Source organism: Hylobates moloch, unplaced genomic scaffold (assembly GCF_009828535.3).
Source record: "Hylobates moloch isolate HMO894 unplaced genomic scaffold, HMol_V3 SCAFFOLD_13, whole genome shotgun sequence".
In the NCBI taxonomy this organism is placed as follows: domain Eukaryota; kingdom Metazoa; phylum Chordata; class Mammalia; order Primates; family Hylobatidae; genus Hylobates; species Hylobates moloch.
In genome coordinates, this window is record NW_026652288.1 from 10,909,152 (window position 1) to 10,932,443 (window position 23,292).

The window sequence follows — 23,292 nt, forward strand, 5'->3', positions numbered from 1 at the left end:
AGTTCACTGAATTTGCTCCATCTTCCCTTTTTGTGCTTCTTAATTGCTTTGAGAATCATCTAGATGCTTGTGTGGCCTTGGTCCAGGCCTATGATGCAAACCAAGTGACATGGGGCAGGAGTAGGGGCTGATACTCTGCTTTCAGGGTCTCTGATCGAGGTGAGGAAAGCAGGCCCAGCTGGTGGCCGAGTGTATACCATTCGAAGGGGGGCGTGGGTGTGTGGTGGAAAGAGCACTGAACTCTGGGTCCACACGCCTGACTTCTCACTCCAGCACCAGCTCTTGACGATGGTGGGACTCAGGTTGACCCACTTGCCAACCCTGACCTCCAGCTTCCTCATCTCCAAGATGGCCTTTTTTTTTTTTGAGACGGAGTTTCACTCTTGTTGCCCAGGCTAGAGTGCACTAGTGCCATCTCGGCTCACTGCAACCTCCGCCTCTGGGGTTCAAGTGATTCTCCTGCCTCAGCCTCCCGAGTAGCTGGGATTATAGGCACCTGCCACTACGCCTGGCTAATTTTTGTATTTTTAGTAGAGAGACGGGGTTTTGCCATGTTGGCCAGGCTGGTCTGGAACTCCCGACCTCAGGTGATCCGTCCGCCTCGGCCTCCCAAAGTGCTGGGATTACAGGTGTGAGCCACCATGCCTGGCCCAAGATGGCCTTATTAACCTGCCTTGTCTCCCTCTCTGCATTGTACTGACATGGGTTATTAGTCTGTAATAGCAATAGTTACCATGTAATCATCATGGTTCAAATTGACTCCCACTTACCACAAGCCAAGCCCTTTACATTTACTTTCCTCATAACCCTAACAAGTTGATCCTATGATTAGCCCCATTTTACAGATGAGGCAACAGAGCCTGAAGGGTGAAATAACGTGCCCCAGGCTGAGTGTGCCTGGACCCACAGTCTGAACAGAGCACTGCCTCACTGGCCCGGAGAGTGTCTATCATCTGGAAGGTTTTGCTATTATTGTCATGCATGGTCCTAATCCAGGCAGCCCAGGATGTGACCTAGGCAGGGGAACTGGGGTGGGGAACAGATCCTTGGAGCCCTGCCGCCTCTACCTTCCCGGTATCACCAAGGAAACCACAGCTCCTTTGTTGTTGCCATGGCAACCATCTAAACTCTCTCTTTCCCTCAGCTTCACCATGGAGACAGCCAACGGGAAAGAAGTTCCTGAGTGGGAGGCAGTACAGCAGGGAGAGGTGAGAATGTGCCTCCAGGAACCAGGACTGGAAATTCCCACTCTGCTGAGGAATGCAGAGGCATTCCTGGAGCTGCACAGAAGTACATTGTCGAAGCTGGGATGTCCCCGGGGAAACATAGGTTGGAAGAATTGTTTTCTGAATTTATTTCTAGAGGTTGCCTTTCCTGTAGTCAGCCATTGTCCAAACCAAAGGAAATTCCCAAATTTTCGTATCTCACAGATGCTGAAATTCTACTTGGCCAGGTCTTTTCCCTGTCTAATTTTGCTTCCAACTTGCTGGACGACATTGGGTAACTCAAGTGTATCTCCCCAGGCAAGTGTCAGATGAACCTGACAAGTTACACCAATGGCATTCGGGCCTCCAGACTTCTAGGCCAGGATAAATTCTTTAAGAAAACACAAGGTTCCAACCCACGGTTGCCACACTTTTTAAATTTCTATTTTTTTGAGACAGAGTCTTGCTCTGTCACCCAGGCTGGAGTGCAGTGGCACATTCTTGGCTCACTGCAGCCTCCACCTCTGAGGTTCAAGCCATCCTCCCATCTCAGCCTCCTGAGGAGCTGGGACTATAGGCACATGCCACTATGCCCAGCTAATTTTTGTATTTTTTGTAGAGACAGGGTTTCACAGACTGTTGCCCAGGCTGGTCTGGAACTCCTGAGCTCAAGCCATCTGCCGGCCTCAACCTTCCAAAATGCTGGGATTACAGGCGTGAGCTGCAAGGCCCGGCCACCACACTTTTATTTGGGGAGATCAGGATGTCAGAATTGAAAACTGCATTTAATCTACAGAGGCAGGGTGATGTGACAGTTAAGAGCAGGCACAAGGAAATCAGACCTGCCACGTTCAGGTCCCAATTCTGTGACATGCTGCTGTGTGACTTGTACCAGTTTGATCTCCCCTAGCCTTAGTTTCTTCAGAAGAAAAAGTGGGTTAATAATTGGGCCAGGCGCAGTGGCTCACGCCTGTAATCCCAGCACTTTGGGAGGCTGAGGCGGGCAGATCACGAGGTCAGGAGTTCGAGACCAGCCTGGCCAACATGGAGAAACCCTGTTTCTACCAAAAAAATACAAAAATTAGCTGGGTGTGCTGGTGGGTTCCTGTAATCCCAGCTACACAGGAGGCTGAGGCAGGAGAATCACTTGAACCCAGGAGGCGGAGGCTGCAGTGAGCCGAGATCGCGCCACTGCACTCCAGCCTGGGTGACAGAGCAAGACTCCGTCTCAGGAAAAAAAAATAGCTGGGCATGGTGGTGCATGCCTATAGTCCCAGCTACTCGGGAGGCTGAGGCAGGAGAATCACTTGAACCCGGGAGGCGGAGGTTGCAGTGAGCCGAGATCCTGCCACTGCACTTCAGCCTGGGTGACAGAGTGAGACTCTGTCTCAAAAAAAAACCAAAATTGTGTCTTTCTCTTAAGGTTCTTATGGTGATTGAGATACACTGTGCAAGGCTTTAACACAATGCCCAGAACATGGCAACACTCAATAAATGCTAGCAAATATCACCATCATTATTTCCACCATTTCACCAAAGACATTTTAACAACAAAAAACATATATATCTTGGCCAAAATGATAGTTTAAATTGCATACATTGAGCTTTTGGAAGTGTCACTCATTGATTCTCTGTTTCATCAGAGTGGACCTAAGAATCCCTGGATTCAGTGATCTTGGGATTCTTTCTGCTCTAAGAGGCAATGCTTTTGGGGTTGTTAACAGCCTTGATTAGCAAAGGAATGTTCATGGCCCATGGCTAAAGATAAGTGATAAATCAGGTGCCCTTAGTGGCCATCCTCAACTTGGATTAGACTCCAGCTCTGCACAGCAGATCTTTCATGCAGGGCTGGACTATTTCAGGAAATCAGAACCACAGATATGTAATCCTTCCCTACCCTCCTCCTTGTCTCTGTTGGTGACGTCAGGCTTCAGCCACACTGGCCGTTAACTGAGGTCCGAGGGTCCTGGCCTGGAATCTGGAGCCCCTAACTGCCTCTTCTGCCTTCCTGCAAAAGCTGGTTGTTTGGGCCACTTGGTTTTTGGTTTCTGTACGGCCACTCCCACCCCCACCCCATCTCCCTGACTGCGGGCTGCGGAAGAGTGGGACGTTATGAAACCTTCTCAGCTTATTCAGAGAGGCTTCTTCTTCCTATTTAGTCTCCCTCTGGCTTTCTTTGCTGGGATCTGGGTGGTAGAAGCAGCAGGAGGATCAACGAACAGGCTGAGCGCCAAGAAGCCTGAAGATTCCAGAATCTAGCGGGAAAAGCATTCAGAGTCAGAATGAGTAAGCAACTTCATCTCCTGGCCTTTACTTTTCTGTGAAACAGAGGCAATTCTATCTCCCTCATGGATGTGATAAAGTAATACTTTGGCTAGTAATACTAATATTCATTCAGGAGTGGATCTGGGTATTGTGGGGCCTGAAGCTTATTCAGTGTGGAGGGTCCTTTTTAAGAAAGAAGAATACAAATTTACAAACACATTAAATATAAAAGGGGATATTTACTTAGGAGAAAAAAATCACAACAAATTTCAATTAAAAAGAAAAACTGGGCCAGGCACAGTGGCTCATGCCTGTAATCCCAACACTTCAGGAGGTGGAGACGCGCAGATCACTTGAGTCCAGGAGTTCCAGACCAGCCTGGGCAACATGGTGAAACCCCATCTCTACAAAAAATGCAAAAATTAGCCAGGTGTGGCGGCACACGCCTGTAGTCCCAGCTACTCAGGAGGCTGAGGTGGGGGGATCACCTGAGCTTGAGAGGTTGAGGCTGCAGTGAGCCGTGATCACGCCACTGCGCTCCAGCCTGAGTAACAGAGTGAGATCCTGTCTCAAAAAAAAAGAAAAAAGAAAAACTGAACAAATACTACGAATATCACAAAATCTAGAAAAATAATGTACTACATTTTATTAATTGTCTTCTAAGCTTCTAGTACCTTTTTCCTACATTTTTTGGCTGCATACATTTTAATAGCTTCTTCCTATGCCAATGGTTTGGTGGTAGTATTTTCTGTTTCTGTAAAGAGATTACAAAGTTTGGCCAGGCGCGGTGGCTCACGCTTGTAATCCCAGCACTTTGGGAGGCCGAGGCGGGCGGATCACGAGGTCAGGAGATCGAGACCACGGTGAAACCCCGTCTCTACTAAAAATACGAAAAAAAATTAGCCGGGCGTGGTGGCGGGCGCCTGTAGTCCCAGCTACTCGGAGAGGCTGAGGCAGGAGAATGGCGTGAACCCAGGAGGCGGAGCTTGCAGTGAGCCGAGATCGCGCCACTGCACTCCAGCCTGGGCGACAGAGCAAGACTGTCTCAAAAAAAAAAAAAAAAAAAAAAAAGAGATTACAAAGTTAATTCAGTCTTTTCCTTAGCACAGTTGGTCAAAATTTGTTTTTTATTATTGAGAGCTTCAACTAGGTATCAATGACAAACAAATTCTCTGCTTGCAATTGCAATTACATATTCATGATTAGAAGCATTTTCTTCAACCTTGCCATGCCTTGCTTCATCCCCACAAACCCATCCTTTTACAGCCGGAATGCATTTGTTTCAGTGTGACTTTGAGCACTGCACTTTCTGTCGTGATGCCTGGTGAGTGGGCACCATAGGCCTCGGGAGGATTTCTAGAAACCCCTCTTCCACCAGGATGGCCAGCAACAACTTAATGGAAGTGATTTTGAAATGCATCAGTATATCCCATTTACCCAGATAAAATGAATCTCCAGGCCAGGCCTACTCCTAACAATTGCGTAGCCCAGGACGAGACTAGAAAGGAGGTTCCTTTTTCATATGTTTAAAATAAATTCCTGAAAGTCATCAATCACGCTAACAAACCGTTAAATACATTGTGTCCCATCCTTCTACCCTGACAATTTGAAAGGCCAGATTCAAATTTAGAATTCTCAGAATCCTGGGTTCCATCGGGAATGCGTTGTGTGGGGAAAGCTGGCCCTGCCCCCTGGCTGGCTGCCGGTTCTCCTTCTCCAGGAGGAAGCACTTTGCAGCCTGAGGGCTCTGGCACGTGTGTGGATAGCCTAGGCTCATGGCTAAGATCGACCACTCCCATGTACACAGCCATTTTGGCAGCCCCTCGGGCCTGGGGTTGCACACCAGTGTGAGCCAGCCTTTGGGAGAACGTGGGCAGTGGTCCTGACAGGCCCTGGTAACATGATTGATATTGGCAAGGGTCTCTGGGCCTGGAGTATCAATCCAGGTCTTCTGATAAGCAGATCCAGGAATGGAATTGGGGATGCAAGAAGGTTCCTGAGGAGAGACATTTTTGAAAGATAAAAAGCGACAGAGGAGGGCTGGTTGGGGAAGGATTCATGTCACAATGCTGATCTGAAACGTGTCGAGGGCAAAAATGGGCGGGGGGAGCCCCACACTGTTCTGGAGATCATTTACAGTGTGGTCAACCCGATGGGCAGTTCTGGTGCAGACTGCCCATCAGAGGAGTCCTGCATTGGGCATAGAAAGCTCCCGGCATGCTCACTGCTGGCCGGGCCACCCAGGTGGGGCTGTAGTGAATTGTGAAGGGGCTTCAGCTGGATGCTGCCAGCTAACTACTCTCCTTGCTGCTGACCAGCAAGTTCCTTCTGGAAGGGAGATCTGAGCCACACGCCTCCGTGACTGCTATGGTCCACAATAGCCAGATTGGCTTTGGTAAGTGGGAGTTCATGCTGCTGGGCCCATATGTCATCTCTGCTTCTGCCAGTTCATAGCTCACGGCATATGCTAGCTGACATCCTGTGGCTGAGCTATTTTGCCTACTTGGCTATTCAGTGCCCCTTTCGTGACTAATGCTTTCAGGTAGTTGATATATAATGCAAAGATCACCATTCTTTATGTCAATTTCCATGTATCCATGAAATGCCTCTCCCCCAGACCTCCTTGTCTCTGATCATTCATTCTTCTAGGCTGGCCCCTGACCAGTCTGCCAGGTCAGGTGACAAGGTGAACTCTTGTCACTGCCATGAGTTCAGATTTTTTTCACCTTTGGCAAAGATTCCTTCCACACAAAGTGCATGACCAGGGACAATGCTGGAATCCCCCTGATCAGAAGGGTTTCCCCTGGCCACTGTCTTTAGTGGTCTGTCCCTGAGTGTCGCTGTAAGGCAGCTGCTCTCCAGTTTCTGCTTGTTTCTGCACACAGCACCCAGCCAAACCATCTGCAAATTAAATTCGGGCCCTTCCTCCACCCTCAGCCAGCTATAGAAGGCACCCCCGCCCACTCCCACTGACGGGATGGCCATGGGGGTGTGCTGAGGGAGGGGTGATGGTGCAGCTGTGGCAGATGACACAGGGTCTGGGACACCTGCTCATACAACTTCCCTCTGCTCCCTCACCCCTAGCTCAGGCTTGATCCCAGGTGAAGCTTTTCCATCACTCGATGAGAGCCCAGATCGTGCTGGGTATTTCTAGATGCATTTTCACTTAGATCCCCTGGGCAACTGTCCCATTCCCATCAGGGCTCAATAACACACCGAGAGCTGCTTTTTGAAAAGCGTGCATTCTCTGCTGCAGATGGCATGGCCTTGCTCCAGGCCCCCGGGAGCCTGTGTTGTGATGCTCCCATGGCGGCTTGTCATTAGCTCTACACTGCATCCTCCTCCACCATTGACACCTCCAGCACCACAGGGACTGCGGGATCAAATGGCCCAAGCAGCAGGGCTGCCTGCACCACAGCCTGAACCTGCTGCAGGCCCCACTCTGCTCTTGGCCACTCAGACCTGGCAGCCTTCCATGTCACTTACCAGATGGTCCGGAATAGCCTTCCTAAGTGTGGAGCATATTGCCTCTAGAATCCAAGGGGCCTATCAGGCATCGTGCCTCCTTCTTTGCAATAGGGGTTGTAAAATGCAGCAATTTGTCTTTTACTTTGGAGAGGATGCCCTGGCATGCCCCTGATGACTTCATCCCTAAAAACTTTATTGATATGCCAGTCTCTGAATCTTCATAGAGTTTCTTCCCCACCCTTGAGGGCACATGTACTTTACTAAGTCCTCTACAGGCCAGCTACTTCTTTCTCATCCTGCCAAATTAGAAAGATGTCATCATTTTCATGGATCAATATGATGCTCTGTGGGACGCCCAAACAATCCAGATCTCTCTAGACTACGTTAAGGCAGAAAGCAAGTGAGTGAGTCAAAGAACCCTGGGGCAAAACTGTAGATGTGTGTTGTCCGTTCCATGTGAGTGCAGAATATTTCTGATTCTCTTTTCTGATCAGGATAAAAAAGAATGCACTCGTTAAATCAATGGCCGTAGTAATCTGCTCTAGTAAAGATACTACATTGGTCGTGGTAACTGGGGCTAATTACTATTTGGGTTTGTGGTGGTCCACAGTTCTCTGGGTTCCCTCTGGTTCCTGCAGAGGCCAGTCTGGTCAACTAAATGGAAATATGGGGGAGACCTCCAGCCATGCCTCCTTGAGTTCCATAAGGGTGGCATGAATCTCTAGCAGCCCCCGGGATGTGATATTGTTTGTATTTTCCTCTCTTGGCTGAGGTTCAGGGTGGGAGTAGTATCAAGAGTTTTCACTTGGCTCTCCCCAGTATGATAGCTTTTACTCTACAGGCCAAAAACCCAATGTGAGAGTTTTTCTAATGCCAATTGTACATTCAGGGATTGAGAAAATGACCTCAGGATGGATCCATGGAGCCAGTGGACCCACTCTCAGCTGGACTTCAGCCAGCACTCACTTTATTCCCTGGCTCTTTGCATGGCCTTACTCTAAGAGATGGGCTAGGAGGATGCTTTGGATCTCTGGATGTCAGTGTCAATTCAGATCTTCAGATAGTCCTTCAAATAGCTGAGTATCCCTCTTTCCCCAGCAAAAAGTCACTCTAGTAAATGGTCATAGGTCCTGTTGTTTATCTGAAATCTCTACTTTAAAAATTGTCACATCACAGGATTCTTTCTCCTGGGTACCAAGCCACCTCTTCAGTCAATGGTTCTCAGTTCTGGAAACCGACTCCAGTCAGGGGCTGTGTCTCATGCCTGTAATCCCAGCTACATAGGAGGCTGAGGTGGGAGAATCATTTGAGCCCAGGAGATCGAAACCAACCTGGGCAATGTAGTGAGAGCCCGTCTCAAAAAAAAAAAAAAAAAAAAAACAAATAAAATGACATCGAGTAAACTAAAAAGTCATATTTTTCAAAAAGTTAACTCCAGTCCAGTTTATACATACACACATAAATACACACACACACACACACACACACACAGCAGTCCACATATGGGCTGCCCCTCGCTAGCATTGCTGTATTCTGTCAACATCTCCCTTACTCTGGAAGTCAAGCCCTGTTGGCTGCCACTCCAGCCTTGCCAGTTGTTGCAATGGGTGTGACCTTCTGGCTCCTGGCGATTAAGCACTACCATGTGCCTCTACTGCTTCAGGGCACCACGATAGCCTATGAGCAGCTGCAGGGGTTGAGCCCCGCAGAGCCCCAGAGGCAGAGCTGCCCAAGGCTTTGGGAGCCCACCCCTTGCATCACTGTGCCCTGGATGTGAGACATGGAATCAAGGAGATTATTTTGGAGCTTTAAGAGGTAATGGCGCCCTGCTGGGTTTCAGACTTGAGTGGGGCCTGTAGCCTCTTTCTTTCGGCCGATTTCTTCCTTTTGGAATGGGAGTATTTACCCAATGCCTGTGCCCCCATGGTACGTTGGAAGTAACTAATTGTTTTTGATTTTACAGGTTCATAGGTGGAAGGGACTAACTAGCCTCATCTCAGATGAGACTTTGGACTGTGGACTTTTGAGCTAATGCTGGAATGAGTTAAGACTTTGGGGAAGGAACTGTTGAGAAGGTATTGATTGGATTTTGCAATGTGAGAAGGACATGAGATTTGGGAGGGGCCGGGGTGAAATGATATAGTTTGGATCTGTATGGATCTGTGTCTCCACCCACATCTCATGTCAAACTGTAATCCTCAATGTTGGAGGAGGAGCCTGGTGGGAGGTGATTGGATCATGGGGGCAGGTTCTCATGAATGGGTTAGCACCGTCTCCCCAGTGCGGCTCTCACGGTAGAGTTCTCACAAGATCTGGTTGTCTAAAAGTGTGTAGCACCTCCTCCCCCTCTCTCTCTCTTCCTCCTGCTCTGGCATGTAAGATGTGCCTGCATCCCCTTCCTCCACCACATGATTGTAAGTTTCCTGGAGCCTCCCCAGAATCTTAGCAGAAGCTGCTATGCTTCCTGTTCAGCCTGCAAAACCATGAGCCAATTAAACCTCTTTTCTTTATAAATTACCCAGTCTCAGGTAGTTCTTTATAGAAGTATGAGAATGAACTAATAAACCTGGTCTTAAGCCCCACCCTGATCAACACCCTCCCTGCCTGGACCCTCCTTAGCGCCCACTGGTCTATGGCAGTCCATTCTCGCAGCACCTTTCGGGGCTCTTGCTTTCCTCTCTTATCAAGCCTAGCCTGTCCCCAGCTGGGTTATGCTGCCACTTAATCCTACTTATTGGCTTTGCAGCCAGGAAAGGATATGGGGGCAGAGCCTGAGGGGGGCCCTGCTATCGTGTAGGGGAGAGACCTCTACAGGGTCGGGAAAGGGCTGACTCTTGAGAGAAATGGCAAACCCTGCCAACACTGAGGGCTCAGAGGGGTCTTGGGAACCAAAGTCATCAGGGGCATCCACCACTTGGGTCTTCCCACCATCAGAGCAATTTCTCAAGTCAACATCACTGAAAGTATAGCAATTGGGTTGCTGTGTCATCCTAGGCACACTCGGTGCCTCCCAGACCACCTGGGATGGAGCCCTCATGCTAGCTGATCAAGGTGCCACGCCCTCTCTTTATTGCTTTCTCAGGCCACTTCCAGCATCGATGGTGTCAGGTCAGGTCCTCTGGGTAGAGGAGTGCTGGAGACTGAGTAAGAGGTAAGCCTCGTTAACATGATAGGAAGATGAAGCAGGATTGGGCAGAAAAAGACTTAATATCCCAATGCCAATCTGAACCTGTGAAAGGAACTAGAGAAGGAGCAGATTAAGCAGGTAGAGGCTCAGAGTGAGATGCCATCTGATGAAACCTGGTCCAACGCAATAGGGAGCTATAGTGAAAGACTGCCCATGAGAAGGCTCTCCCACTGGCAGAACTGGCCAGCCACTAGGACTCCTGCTGTGGTCCCTCTTTAGCTGAAGGACCTGGCGGAAGTGTGGCCTTGACTCAGACACTGCCTGGCGGAAGTGTGGCCTTGATTCAGACACTGGCAGATCCTGATGCTGTTCTGGCTGGAGGTCTCAGCTAACTGCAGCCCTTGCTGCTGACAGCATGCTCTTCTTTTTTTTTTTTTTCCTGTTTTTTTTTTTTCTTTGAGACAGAGTCTCTCTCTGTCACCAGGCTGGAGTGCAGTGGCACAATCTCGACTCACTGCAACCTCTGCCTCCCGGGTTCAAGTGATTCTCCTGCCTCAGCCTCCCAAGTAGCTGGGACTACAGGTGTGTGCCACCAGGCCCAAGTAATTTTTGTATTTTTAGTAGACATGGGGTTTCACCATGTTGGCCAGGCTGGCCTCGATCTCTTGACCTCGTGATCTGCCCACCTCAGCCTCCCAGAGCGCTGGGATTACAGGCGTGAGCCACTGCGCCCGGTCCCTCATGCTCTTCTTCAAGGAAGCTCTGAGAGGCAGATTCCCATGGCTGCCGCACCTGAGGAGTAGCCTGGAAGAGGGTGAAGCTCCCTTTGGCCCTGTAGACTCCTTGCCCTTAGGGTAGAAATGCAGCTAGAGAAGGACAAGAGAGGAGCTTTTGAAAGTAGAGGGTGTGCACTGCCCTATCCAGGCTGAGGATGTTACTGCGTAGACCCAGTTCGACTTCCCCTTGGCTAAAGCCCCAAACAGCCACATCACCACCCAACACAAGTAGAAGTGTGGTGGAAACGAAGTCTGAGTGGGAGAGGTGGGCTTCAGGAATTGTTAAAATATTATATCTTGATTTTTGCATATTTTATAAAAACATGCTGCGCCAGGCGCTGTGGCTCACGCCTGTAATCCCAGCACTTTGGGAGGCCCAGGTGGGCAGGTGGGCGGATCACGAGGTCAGGAGATCGAGACCATCCTGGCTAACACGGTGAAACCCTGTCTCTGCTAAAAATACAGAAAATTAGCCGGGCGGGGTCGTGGGCGCCTGTAGTCCCAGCTACTCAGGAGGCTGAGGCAGGAGAATGGCATGAACCCGGGAGGCGGAGGTTGCAATGAGCCAAAATCGCACCACTGTACTCCAGCCTGGGCGACGGAGCGAGACTCCATCTCAAAAAACAAAACAAAACAAAACAAAACAAAACAAAACAAAACAAAACAAAACAAAAAAAACAACAAAAAACCATGCTAATCTATTGCTTGAGTCCTCCCAAGGTTGGGGAAGGGGCTTTTCTGACAGAGGCCCTGAAATTTCAGCTGCGTTAGCTTCGTGATGATTCCATTTCTGCATTAACTATTGCTATGGTTTTCATCTTGGGTAGTTCCTGTAATTTGAGGTCCTTCTTTTTCAGATGGCAGCTGAGGCTTACTACCCCAGGGAAGGGATGCCACCAGAGAAGGCAGACAACCAAGATGGCAACTCTCAATTTTTGAGCTCCTAATTTTCCCATGTCAGACATAAGAAAAATAAAATTTTTTTAAAGAAAAAGCTTTAGGTTGCAAAAATCTAGGCCTTTCAACTTTAAAATCCTATCCTTGAAAGCCTTGGAGAATAAAGCTTATGCATAAACAGTAGATTTGGAAACAGAAATATGCCTAATTCCCCAGAGCCATTCTTTCAATACGCCAGTGATTGTTTAAAGATTCTATAGGCTGGAGTCAAGGGCAGGAGGCGGGTGGGAAAACAGTCAAGAGGGAGGAGAGAAGAAGCAAGAGGGTTGGGTAGATATTGCCACGTGACCCTGAGAGGAGGATTCTGGGTCAAACCCCTAGGGGGTTGTGCGTAATGGAGACTCCAGATCCATTTGGGAATCTGGCTCCAAAGAAGACTTCACCTTGCCTTCTGAGTGGAGCCCTGAAGTGGCAAGACTCATAGAATTCCCCCATGGGTCCACACGAGAGAGAATGAATAGAGAAGGCTGCGTGCTGGCTGGACCAAGGCAGCCTAGGGTGACACTGCCATCACCACCATCACCACCACCGCTGCTGCCGCCGCCATCACCACCATCACCACCACCACTGCCATCACCATCACTGCCACCGCCACTATCACCACAACCATCACCATCACTATCACCACCACCACCATCACCACCACCATCACCGTCACCACCACCATCACCATCACCACCACCACCATCACCACCACCACCACCACCATCACCACCACCATCACCATCACCACCACCATCACCACCACCACCATCACCACCACCACCATCACCACCACCATCACCATCACCATCACCACCACCACCACCACCACCATCACCACCATCACCACCACCACCACCACCATCACTACCACCATCACCACCACCACCATCACCATCACCACCGCCAGCATCACCACCGCCACCATCACCACCACCATCACCGTCACCACCACCACCATCACCACCACCACCACCACCATCACCTCACCACCACCACCACCACCACCATCACCGTCACCATCACCGTCACCATCACCACCATCACCATCACCACCATCACCGCCACCACCACCACCACCATCACCACATTATGGACAATAGCCCAATGTTTCTTGAGTTCCCTAGGGGGTTGAAAGAGAATAGGACCTAGAGAGATCGTATAGTTGGGACAGGCCCTCATTAATTTGATCCAAGGACAAGAGACCAGATGGGAACAAGGATGCCTTGAGAGATGTCAGTGTGTGTGCATGGATAGAAGCAGCTGCTGACTGGGCACTTGGGAAGCCACATGGACACACACAAAGCTCCTGGAAGACGTTTTCAAGGGGTTGGGTTGTGCTGGGATCCAGAACTGGCTGAAGAAACCATGAGCTGACATAAAATTTTTGCCACCTAGCAGAATGGAGGCTCCATTTAGAAATTAAATTATATACTTAGAAAAACTATAACTGCTTCATTTCTTTCTTTTTTTTTTTTGAGATGGAGTTTCACTCTTGTTGCCCAGGCTGGAGTGCAATGGCGCCATCTCAGCTCACTGCAAACTCTGCTCCCGGGTTCAAAAGGTGCTCCTGCCTCAGCCTCCTGAGTAGCTGGGGATTACAGGTGTGCGGCCACCATGACCGGCTAATTTTGTATTTTTAGTAGAGTCAGGGTTTCACCATGTTGGTCAGGCTGGTCTCGAACTCCTGACCTCAAGTGATCCACCCACCTCGGCCTTCCAAAGTGCCAGGATTACAGGCATGAGCCACTGCGCCCAGCCAAATGCTTCATTTCTTTTTTTTTGTTGAGACGGAGTCTCGCTCTGTCGCCCAGGCTGGAGTGCAGTGGCGCAATCTCGGCTCACTGCAAGCTCCACCTCCCGGGTTCACGCCATTCTCCTGCCTGGATGGTCTCGATCTCGTGACCTCGTGATCTGCCTGCCCAGGCCTCCCAAAGTGCTGGGATTACAGGCGTGAGCCACCGCGCCCGGCCTGCTTCATTTCTTATACATCTGAGTTGGCCATCTGAGATTTTGTTTCTACTACACAGCACTATGGCAAGGATTACGCGAAACCACCTAGTCCCTAGTATGGTTTCTGCCATGTAATCAGGACACAGCAGATCGCAGCTGGGTATTTTCCATTTTCCTCCGGATCTGCTCTGCACCCTTCTCCACTGGCCCTCAGCTGTGGGAAGCTGACCCCATGGACTGCAGGCAATGCGCATAATTGCCCAGTGGGAGGCACCAACAGGAAATGGGAGGGGCTGGGAGGGAAGAGCTGTGGGTCTGGCAACGGCTGTATTTCTCTCAGCTCCTGCCTGGTGGCCCCCTCCTACAGGCAAAGCTCTCACTGAGGTTCTGCCCACTCTCTCTGCTCCTCCAGGCGTCAGGGTGGCAGGGCATTCCTGCTCTTGCTGGCCTCAGATGCTTCCCTTCTTGTGTACCCTTAACCTGTGCCCACTTCTGTAAATAGTCCCTTCATTACACTCTTAGGAACTACCTCTTTGGAGAATGCCACTGTTTCCTGCGGGGACCCTGGGTGATACAACTGTTATTAGTATTACCTTTAGTTTGAGATCACATCTGGTTCTCTGTGTGATCCTGTGGAGTTGGTGACCCTTTCTGAACCTCCGTTTCTTCATTTCTTAAATGTGAATCCAATACCCCCAGCTTTCGCTTTCCTACTTCAGAGGGATATTGTGGGAATTAAATGAATCAATAGAGGTGACAGTACTCTGGGAAAAAAATACAATTGTGACCCTATTATTAGAATTATTAAAAGTAACAATAGTAATAAGATTGTTCCTGCCCAGAGATCTCCTCTGATCCCTCTCTCTTCACTCCAGCACAATAGCAGTGACTCAGTCTTTGGTCCTTGGCAAAGCCATTGTCCTTTTCTGCAAAGTCCTATGCTGCGGAAAGATGAAACTTTGTGATCAGATACAGCACACAATTCTCAGAGCTGCTGCCACCATTTGACAAATGCCACGGGGGCTCTAGGCTGTGCTGCAGCCCCTCAGAGCAGACCCAGGCCTGCCCTTGAAGCCTCTGGGCTCTGTTTGCTGCTCACAGAAGACTGCTGAGAACCAGCCTGTGGCCCTGGCTGAAGCCACTGAGCATCCAGGATCCCTCCCGCCTGAGTAGCAGGTGGATAAGGCCTAGCTTAGTGAGAGCTGATGTGGACTCAGGTTGCTCCAAGCTCCTGGCAGGAAGAAAATTGCTAGTGGGGCATGCATGGCCGGGTGAGCTGGGATAGCCCCAGAGCGGAGAGCGAGAACAGCAGCCCTGCTGGGGGCAGTTTCACTTTGCTGTGGCTATTTTAAAACAAGAGCATGTCCCTTGAGAGCTTCTCCTGCCTCTCCTTCCAGCCACTTAATCCATGTGGTGTTTCCACGATCTCCTCTTCCCAATCCAACCCGCCACCAGGCCTGTCAAAGGACATCTGGAGTAGCAAAGCTCATCGGTGGCCTCTGTGTGATCAAGATATCTTGCCCGGTGTGGTGGCTCACACCTGTAATCCCAGCACTTTGGGAGGCCAAGGCAGGCAGATCACCTGAGGTCATGAGTTCAAGACCAGCCTGGTTAACATGGTGAAACCTCGTTTCTACTAAAAATACAAAAATTAGCTGGGCTTGGTGGCATGTGCCTATAATCCCAGCTACTTGGCAGGAGAATTGCTTGAACCTGGAACCTGGAGGTTGCAGTGAGCTGAGATCGTGCCACTGCACTCCAGGCCTGGGCAACAGAGCGAGACTCTGTCTCAAAAAAATAAAAAAATAAAAAAGTTTAAAAAAAGATATGTGAGCCCTCAGTTGTTTAAAATCAGGAGTCAATACCCCTGGAGCTGCAGAAAGAACTATCCTGAATCAATTTAGGACTATGTTCTGTTGCATGATGCAGAAAGGTGCCTACAGTGGATTCTTTGAACAGGTTTCTCTTTCCTTATTTCTGCCCCCACTTTCTATTTGTAAAAAGGCCTAGAGGTGAGCAGTCCTGGACTGTTGCAGCTACTCAAGAAGGTGTGGCCTTTGCTCTCCTGGCACTCAGATGGCAGCTGACCGCTAGGTATGCATCATTCACATCTGAGACAGGAAGGAGAGGGAAGGACCAAAGGTGAGGGGCCAAATGAAGAGGCCAGTGAGGTCCATTCCCTTTCAAAAGCTGACCTGAAGCCTCAACCCAGGACATCACTAGCACATCTGGGTCACATGGGCTTCTACGGTCTGGCCTGGAAATCTAGACCCTCATTAACTACATGGTACCCATTGGGAATTTTATTCTAATCCCACACTCAGATCCAGTTGACATTTTTGACATGGACCAGACGTCGGATTTGACACATCTGATTATAGTTGATACAGGGAAATGCCTGTATCAACTATAATCAGACTTATCAAGTCCAGCAGTGAGGCTGGACTTTGGAACCTGGGTGGGGTCTGGAGAGGGAGAGAAGAACGGAGAGAAATGTAGGTGGAGCAACAGTGTAACAAGGCTGGGGAAAGTTCTGAGACTGACGGCTACTTTCTGAGGTGGTCCCCTACAGTTTCAAAGCTTCCCGGAGCTCCACCTCTGCTGAGAAACCCCTCACCGAGCTTCCCTTTCTGTCTGGTTCTGTTGAACGGAAAACGACATCTGCTTCCCACTCTCTGAAACTTCTCTTCAGGGTTCCCGTCATTGGCTCAAGCTATGGGAGAGGGCGTGTGAGACCCAGGCCTTCCGGAGGCTTCCAGAGTTAAAGCACTCCCACGGACAGGAGACAGAAGCGCCTGTGGAGAATTGCGTTATAGCCAAGCGCCAGGATATATATTTATCTGTGCCTGACATTCTCATCTCTTTTTAAAGGAAAAGCCACACATTTGGCCAAAAGATGAAGTGGAAAAAATGTACTGTTGAACAAATATCCAGGATGGTTGCTCAGAATGTATAAAATGATGAACTGTGTGGAAAAATCATGCCCGTGGCAAATTGTCAGCAGGCTATATTTGGGGGTCCGAATGCAGGGCCCCTGCCAACTGAGTTCACACAGCCTTAGTGTTTTTCCACTTCTATTTATAGCGATGCGCACATTCACACACAAAAAATGCAGGGGACATTGGACTTCGTTTTTAAATGATGAAAATGTTCGAAATGTATCTGCTTTCAGCACGTGAGAGCCGCTCTGCTGTCTACGATTAGCCTTGCTTACTTAAGAAGGGATTAATCAACGTGGGGAAAACAACGTAATAGGATCCTTTGGGAATCTGAAAGTCTGAAAACAACTTTTTTCTCTATTTCCTTTTTAAAATGTAATTCACTTCAACAAAACTTTATTGAGCACCAACGGTGCAAAAAGTTAACTTGGGACCTAAATACGAGCAAGACACACTCTCTGGCCACAAGGAGCTGGCAGTTTTCAGAGGGAGCTACAGATACTGAAATAAAACTCATGGCAAGGATGGTCAGTGCCTTAACAGAACTGCGGACAAATGTATTAGGCACACAGAAGAGGGTGTGAAAGAAATGGACATCTGATTGTCGTCTCTCAGCCTCCATTCCTCTTGCCCCTTTTCTAGCAGCCATTGTTTCTAGTTGGAGAACCACGTGATTCCAGCGAGGGAGATTCTTCTTTCCAGCTTCAGATGTTGAACACGAGACCTGGCTTGGCCAATCAGGGCAAGCCATCCCCCTGGGCACAGTGATTGGTTCAGGCCCACCCCGAGCTGGACCAATCAGAGTGAAGACTGAGACTTTGACTGGGAATGCTGAAACAAAGACTGAGCCTTAGTGTTGGATTTGAAGGAAGAAGCCCCAGGAGCTGCTGAGATCTGTTTTGTAACCATGAGGTGAGTCAGCCTTCCAATAAGGCTAACTGCAGAATGTGAATGAAGAGACAGAAATAAACTAGAACCACCAAAATATTTCTTACCTAATGCCATTCTTATTCTGGGGTTTTCAGTCATGTGAAACTATAAATTCCTCTCATTGTCTAAGTCAGTTGGAGTTAGGTATTTTTGCACTCCCAACCAAAAGCATGGTGATACAGGATGGATTAGGGTGTACTTCCTGGAGGAAGTGGGGCAGAACCTAAAACTTGAGGATGGGTTGGATTTGGATGGACAAGAATGTCCTGAAGACTGAACAGTTGCATGTGGCTGGGAGAGGAATGAATCCTATTCCAATGCAGTTGACCCTAGAAACATTGGGCTGGTGAGATCTTGGCATGTAGTGAAGGGCACACTAAAGGATTTGGTCTTAGTCTTGCAGGCAGTGTTCGTGTGGGTGTGATGGGAGGTTGTTCTCTTCTTTCTCAAATCCCTCCTCAGGTACCAGGAGTTCATTCATTGCATTCACATTTGCTGTTCACAGCTCAAACTTTATAGCAAGACAAAGCCAGAATGTTCAGGTGAAGAAGCAGAGAATGGCTGTGTGAGTTTCCTAGGCTGTCGGAACAGAGAGCCACAAACTGGGTGTCTTCAATCCATACAAATTTAATTATCTCACAGTTCTGGAAGCTGGAAGTCTGAAATCAAGGTGTCAGCAGGGCTATGCTTCCTCTAAAGGCTCTCGGGTAGGATACTTCCTTGCCTCACCAGCTTTTGGTAGAGAAGTTTTTGGCCTATCCCAGCTTACTCCAATCTCTGCCCTGTCTTCACATGGCCTTCTCATGTCTGTGTGTCCTGGCCTGTTCTTCCAAGGACGCCATTCATTGGGATTAGAGTCAGTCTAAATCCAGGATGATTTCATCGCACAACACTTGACTAATTACATCTACAAAGATCCTATTTCCAAATAAGGTCATATTCTGAAGGTTCTGGTGGCATAAATTTTGGGGGACAGTATTCAGCCCACTACATTGATCAATAACAAAGCCAACTGATGCTCCATAATTTATGTCAGCTAAACTATGGAGGCCCCTCCTGATGTCTGTGCTGGGACCCTTGGTGGCATTGCTGGACTGTCAGTCTTCCTGTGAACCTAACCAGCTGTGTCCTCTCTTTTAAAAATTTATTTTTGTTTGAGATGGGTTTCTCACTATGTTGCCCAGGCTGGGAGTACAGTGGCCGTTCACAGGAGTGATCACAGTACACGGCAGCCTCAAATTCCTGGGCTGAAGTGATCCTTCTGCCTCAGCCTCCCAGGTAGCTGGGACTACAAGAGTGTGCCACCGTGCCTGGCTTTGTGCTCTCTCTTAATAATTAGAATAACTAACTTACTATGGAGGAAGTACTGTGACAAAAGCTTCTTGCTCAAACTTAGGCACTCTCCTTGGCTTCTGACATGTCAAGGATTTTCAAGTAAGGGAAAAAGAGAGAAGGAAGAATGGGCGAGGAAGGGATTATAACCCCACTTTTCATATATGACTCTAAAAAAAATGAAGCGACTTGCTCAGAGAATGGAACAATGCTGAGATGTGAGGGCACTCTTTCTAACTCCAAATGTGTGCTTTTTAACCTCTTATTTCTTTCTTGGCTCAGAAGGAAAACAAATAAAATATAGCATGAAAGTCTAATGAATTATGTTGAGGCTGGGCTATCCAAGATGGCCAATTAAAGGAGAAAAAGAGAAGTTCACTGTGCAGTATGTTTAAGCCCTGAGCTCCACCTATGAATTTACAATTTTTGCTTATAAGAACCTTCACTTGCATCATGTTGGGAAGGAATAAGCCCAAAGGAGATTAATCTGATGCCTTCAGGACCTTTTGTTTTCAGGCTGAGCAGTAGCCTGACAGTGGTGGGGGCAAAGGAAAGGAAAGCCATTTGGTGGGAGGGATCATCCAGTTTATAAGTATAAAAAAGTTGTGACTCAGCTTTTGACAGGGACCCAGGAGAGGGACTTTGAATTGAGTCATTATGGATTATTCTCTGAATCCAATAGACCAATGGGCCAATGTGTTTTATGGCTCAAGAGGTTAAACTAGTCTGAGACATGATTTCTTAAGATTTTAGAACCAAGCCAAAATATATCACTCTTCTCTTGTGCAAAGTCATGGTGCATTTGTGTCTGGCATTCTGTGTGTGTTTCTGGGGGTTTAATCTCAAGAAAACTACTGTAATTCCTCATTTGTTTTACCGATAGGGAAAAAGATCTCCATATAAATGAAATTTCCAGGTATTTGAAGAGTAACCAACTGAGAACTAAAACATTTTAACTTTAAGCATTTGGGAAGGACTCTTTCCAAGTGGTAGTACACATCTGTGCACTTTCTAAGACTAGGAAATGACATGATGATTTAGGGTCACCAGTAGAAACACCATTTATCATATGGACTGGACACAGTGATGATGTCAGTGGCAAGATACTAGAGTGGACAGAGTCTGAGCTTTGAAGTCACCCTGACCAGCTTTGAATTCCAGCTGCCTCCTAGCAGCTATACAATCTTGTAGGAGTGACCTAACCTCTCAGCTTCAGTTTCCTTATATATAAAATGGGGGTAATAATTCTTACCTCCTGGGGTCATTGTGAGGATTAAATGAGATAATATGTATCTATTAGATACATAGTGTGTACATAAAGCTTTCAGCAGCGTACCTGACGAATAGAATGTGCCCACATCATTATTATCAACAACACAAAAAAGTCAGCTGTTGTTGTTATTGTCCCTACAATAACACTACACTAACTATCCCAAGATTGTTATTTTCATTGTAAGGACATGGAGTTCATTGAGTTTTATATCCGTTTGTGTTTTTTTTAATGTTTGCTTTTTAGGGGGTGGGGGTGGTCTGGTTCCTTTCTTGCTGCAGCTCTCTTCCGGCGTGGGAGTACTTGCCAAAACATGACTTTCCCATCCTTTCTCATTCCATTCATTTATCCAGCACGCATTGGTGACACAATGCAATGTGAGAAAATACGTGCCAGAAGAGTCCAAAATACAATGTTTTGAGAACTGAGAGGAAAGGGGGATGAATACATGAAGAATGGATGCATGAGTGTGTCACGAATGAAGAAATTGACAGGAAGGCTGTAAGAGCAAGGGGCAAACACCAGAGCGCTTTCCATATGCCTGATAGAGACTTCCCAAAAGCACACAACCCATTTTCCATTGTCATCAAATTATCAGCATACACCATCATAGGGTTTGCCTTTGGCATGAAAGATCTGGAAGAATCTCAGAGGTCCTCAAGCCCCTACCCTTCAAGATGCAGTGATGGAAACATTGGTATCTCAAACCCAACAGGTCCAACGTATGTATGTGTCATATTCACAGCCAAAGCAGCCCCTCTTCCCTCTATGCCTATTTCAGATGCTGATGATACATCCAGGAAGACTGCAACAAATCTGAGAGGCATTGGGAATCGAAATTTCCACTGCCTCCCACCTCCAGTTATCCCAGTGCAGATAACTCCAAGCAGGGATGACCAGATGAGTGAATCCTCAGCACACAGGCTGAGGATGACCATCAGACAACTAGGAACAGCCAACACCTTGAACTGGAGGTACTCCAAGAGTTGTGTTTTTAATTTTTGATGTTAGTTGTAAGATGCATTCCTTTAGAGCTATTAATTATGTAAGTAATAGTAGACAAATATGGACCCTGAGGAAGGGAACCAAGGGAAAGGGGCCTGAATTTTCTGCTCTTTTGGGCGGGTGATGACTCCAAGTCATTACAATTTAGATGCATCCTTATTTTGCAGCCACAGCTTGCTGAGATCTGAGGACATAATCAGATACACTGACATGGATGTTACCGTGTGGACAAGGAATGAGCAACCTTGAAAAATGTATTTTTCTATATGCTATTTTGGTTTTAAGATCTTGAGAAAGCAGTCCAGGAATTCATAAGCCTGAAAAGATGCTGAGGCCACTGTGAAGACTTGAAGGCTTTTGCCTTGGAGGCAGTCCCAGGCCCACCACTCTTAGCAAAGTTCTCCTCCTGCCCTTTCCCAGATCTAACACAGGACAGCAGGCAGAGAAGAACCGCCCCCTTTCCCTTCTCACTATTCTGGCTCTTGTTAGAGTGACAGTGGGATGGGAACTAGGACTGCTTGTCATTGCCAAGGGTTGCCTTGAAGGACTGGAGTCTGAGAGTAAGCAAACCTTATGACCCACAAAAAAAGACCAGCTTCAGGAAAGCTTAATGGAGTCACTGGTGTGAACTTAGAAGCAAGGTTTGATAATTAATTCTGACCTGGCTATTTGTGAATAAACAAAGATTAATACAGTGATTTCCATTTTGCTGAGTATTTTTCAGCCTCTGAACAGGAAGGTCACATGGTTTTGCTCTTGTTTGCATGAAGCTAAATTCTGTGGTCCTCTCAATAAACCCACAAGAGTTTCTATCTGATAATGAGAGCTGGCTTCTTGTGTTTTTCCAGGCAGAATTTTGACAGTGTTTTTTGTGCATTCTTCACCATCGTTTGGAGCCACCACCTTGGCAACGTCTGTAGACAAGGAGATAAGGGACTCTCAAATCTACCCTTGAAGAGGAAGTGGCCCCAGAGTTCAGATAAAATCCTGTCGTATACGGGCTGTACAAATGCAATTTGACCACTTGAGATTTTGAGTCTTAAGAATCTTTCAATTTCTCAGCCTGTGGCAGGAGTAAGAGAATATCCTGGATGTCTATAAAATTCGATAACCTTTTAAATCCGTCCCACTTGAAGGAAGAGCTAGATTTCTGGACCCCCATTTTCTGACGCTTTCCAGGATGGACGCATGCCATCAGCTCCCCCTGCAGGTCTGACTCTTTCCTGCCAGGGAATTCCTGGAGGTCCACTGAGAAAATGGATTCTGGAAGGGCTCTAAATTGTGTCACACAGATGAAATGCTTTGACGGCTTGGAAATGACCCACCTTTCTGCTGGAAGCCACATGTCCTGGGAATGCACCAAAGTCTGAGTCTGTCAGTACCTTACTATGCTGCAGGAAGACAAAGTCCCACCCAGTACTCCATTGCCCAGGCAGGACCTTCCTTGCTCTAAACGCACTTTAGAATATTCGATTCTCTCTCTTCTTCGTAAGCACTGTGGCCCTGTGGTAAATCCATCACAGATAAAATGGCCTCAACATGAGCCATGTGCTAAAAAAGAATACGTATACCCATTGTGTGTTGAGTCTAAAAGTTGTTTCCCAAAAAGTTTTGGATTGTCCCAAATTTTATATGCGAGTTTGCCAATTCAGTCATTCTATAAATATTGTGATAGACATTCTGCTATGTGATCGATATGTGATAGACATTGTTTTAGGCACCCTGGACAAAGCAAGGGACCAAGGCAGGCTAAGACACCATCCTCATGGAGCTTCAGGAACACCAGTGACGACATACAGTAAATAAGTGCATGAACACGTGTGGTGTGATTTCATGTGGAGATGCTGCTATAAAAAAGAGTAAAGCAGGATAGGCCAGGCATGGTGGCTCACGCCTGTAATCTCAGCACTTTGGGAGGCCGAGGCAGGCAGATCACTTGAGGTCAGGATTTTGAGACCAGCCTGGCCAACATGGTGAAACCCTGTCTCTATGAAAAAATACAAAAAATTAACCAGGCATGGTGGCACATGCCTGTAGTACCAGTTACTTGGGAGGCTGAGACAGGAGAATCACTTGAATCTGG